At 45.3% G+C, this 3110-nt stretch overlaps 1 pseudogene; it reads right to left on the reverse strand.

Annotated features, from left to right (window-relative positions):
- Positions 1-2570: 2570 nt before the first annotated feature.
- On the reverse strand, positions 2571-2690 carry LOC136656352 (5S ribosomal RNA; annotated as a pseudogene).
- Between the last annotated feature and the right edge of the window lie 420 nt (positions 2691-3110).

A 3110-nucleotide genomic window follows, 5' to 3' on the forward strand; every position in this document is an offset into this window, starting at 1 on the left:
TCGGTAATAAGTGTGAACAACATGGTGATTAAATTTTCTAGTGTGAACCTCGGCACTGTTCAAATAGCCAGACTTTGCTTTTAGGGTGCCCATCACTCTTCCCCAACAGTTGCATAAAAGGAGAACGGTACAATAGAAATGTTTTTATTCCTGTTCTCCTGGAAGCTGCAGTGATGTGGCTGAGACTGGTTAGCAGCTACCCATGTGCATTACGACTGCCCAAGCCTACTGGGTGTTCATGGCGGTTGATCTGCCAATCTGCCAGTGTGTAAGTGCCAGCGTGGTGCTGCAAATGGCATGCCACTGTTGTTCATGGGACTGCTGGTGCTAATGGCCAGAGATGCTGCATGCACCAATCCAGGCCACACTGCAGCAGGTAAAGTGGCAGGGTTGAGTTGTGGGTGGGGAGCAAACTGGGCAGGAGGCAGTTCAGGGCTAGAGCAGATGGATTTTGGTGGCAGTCGCATAAGGTAGGACCCTATCCCCCTTTCTCAGCCTGGACTTGCCTGAGGAGGCTCTTCATACTTATGCCAGCTAAATAGCTGGTGTGGGTCCAAGGAGACCCAGTGGTTACCAGGGGAACTACCAGGAGGTAATTAAAAATATTTTTACATCTTCCAGGCTGTCTGGTCACCCACCATAGGATGCAGCGGTATATAAATACTGTTAATAATAATAATAATAATAATAATAATAATAATAATAATAAATAACCACTGCATCCCATTAACGGCAGTCTTTAGGGTCTTTGGCTTATAAAGAAAAATGGAAGCAAGGAGAGAAAAACAATGTCATTTGGACAGGAAAAGAGCATATTAATGCAATGACTTTTTCCAGCACATATTAACAGTAACTCAGATGGTCCCTCACCAAAGTAATCAATTTCATTATTAAAGGCAGCCTACAAAAATGAATTTCTAGGATGTTTCAAGGGTAGAGATTTCAATTATACTTTTCAATTTTATCAAAGGATAAAAATATCTAATAGAGACATTCTGAGAAATAAAAAAAAATCTTGATAAATTCCTCAACGGGAGATGTTATAATACACAGCGCAATTCTATTAAATCAAGGTACAATATCGTTTATTGTGAACATTTTCTCCTGACTAGCATTGCTCAAATACACTGACACTCATAAACATTACTATGTGCAGGCCCAGGATAGACGAACAGGTATAACTCAAGATCTATTGTGTATTACATTGTGGTAGAAATTCTGATTCTAATAATATGGAAAATACGTATTAGACATTTGTCAACTCACAGTGATTCGGCTGGTGAAAGGAGAACAGTGCATGTGTTGACCTCATGTGGCTGTCTTTCCATTACTGTGAATAGCTGCAAGGCTCTTGTAAAAGGGTTTCTATTCTCTAAGTTGTAGTAACCACCAAGTACCTGTAATCCTTTTATGGGGGTGGAAAACAGCAACCTGAAAGGGAATCAGACAAAATCATTTTTCCTCCTCTAGCCTCTCTATATTTTCCCTCTCTCCTTAGGGACCATTTACTTGCATTTTTGAAATTAGGTAATGCATTTGAAAGAACCAAGCAGGTGAGATGCCATAACTCAGTGGCAGAGCACCTTCTTTGTATGCAGAAGTTCCCAGAATCAATTCCTAATATCTCCAAATAAAGGCAGAGAAATATTCCCTCTTGAAACCCTGGAGACCTGCTGGCAGTCTGTGTGCCAACAAAACTGGACCAATGATCTGACTCGGCATAAAGGCAGCTTCCAAAGTGGAAATGACAGTTCAACTCTTGTGCTGATTCTGAATATGGGGTTCATCTACTGTTGATGAAACTTACAGCCCAATCCTATGCATGTCTACTTTGAAGTAAGTCCAAGTGAATTCAGTGGGGCTTACTCCCAGGAAAGGGTGCATAGGATTGCAGCCTTAGAGACCAATCCTGAGGTCTGTGGCACAGCTCTGCGCCGTGGACCACAGTCGTAAACGTGCCATAAGGCAAATTTGCGGGGCCCCCCGCCGGGCTCCTGCCGGAGCTAGCCCATCACCGGCTGGCGCAGGGCTAGCGCATGGCGGTTGCCTGGGTTCTGCAGCTCTGCGTTCTCCCGGACCGCTGGGCTGCAGAACGGGAGGCGGAGGCATGGCCGGGGGCATGGGGGAGGCATTCCAGGGAGGAGGAAGGCCTGGCCGGGGGCTTGGGGGATGCATGTTGGGGGAGGGGGAGAGGAGGATCTGCGGAGCTGAGCTTCACAGGATCCATGCACTCGTGGAGGGCTGCACGTCCTACACGAGTGCCCTTACTTTAGCGGTGACCTTTTGGTTTTGCGGGGCTGCTTCCCTTACTTGGGGGAAGGGGACAAACGTAGGATCCGGCAGGAGCCCTCCATGGAGTCGCTGAGCCTGGTAGCTCTGGGCAGCTCAGGATTGGGCTGCCAGTCAGTGGCTAAGGATCCCTGTCCCAGTTTTAGGGCTCAATCCTGGGTCACCCTTGGGCCAGCGCCAGTCCCAGCCCAGGAGTGTCACAAATTATTATTATTATTATTATTATTATTATTATTATTATTATTGGTTGGCAACCTTCAGTCTTGAAAGACTATGGTATTAGCCTACAGCACCTGGTATTCCCAGGCAGTCTCCCATTCAAGTACTAACCGGGCCTGACCCTGCTTAGCTTCCGAGATCAGACGAGATCGGGCATGTGCAGGGTAACAGTTGCTGCATATTATTATTATTATTATTAACTTTATTTTTACCCCGCCTTTGTCCCCGAAGGGACTCAAGGCGGCTTACAAACAAGGTTAAAACAAATTAAAAAACATAATTTAAAAACAGATAAAAACAGAACATATCACAAAAACAGTAGTCAGATAAGAAAAAAAAAATAACCAAGTAAAAGAGCATAGTACAGCGAATTAGAAAAGGATCAGGCCTGTAACCAGATGTTAAAAAAGATATTAAAAGATGTTAAAAAAGATGTTGAAAAGGCCAGGAACTCAGAAGGATCCCTTCATGATGCTTCGGTATGAATGTTTCAATGCCAGAGCATCAGCTACAGAGCATGGTGCCAGCTGCAGCTGTAGGAGATCTGCTTGTTGCCCCAGTGCAGAGCCCCTCCAGGCACAGGGCCCAATTTGGCCCAGTTG

Source organism: Tiliqua scincoides, chromosome 6 (assembly GCF_035046505.1).
Source record: "Tiliqua scincoides isolate rTilSci1 chromosome 6, rTilSci1.hap2, whole genome shotgun sequence".
In the NCBI taxonomy this organism is placed as follows: domain Eukaryota; kingdom Metazoa; phylum Chordata; class Lepidosauria; order Squamata; family Scincidae; genus Tiliqua; species Tiliqua scincoides.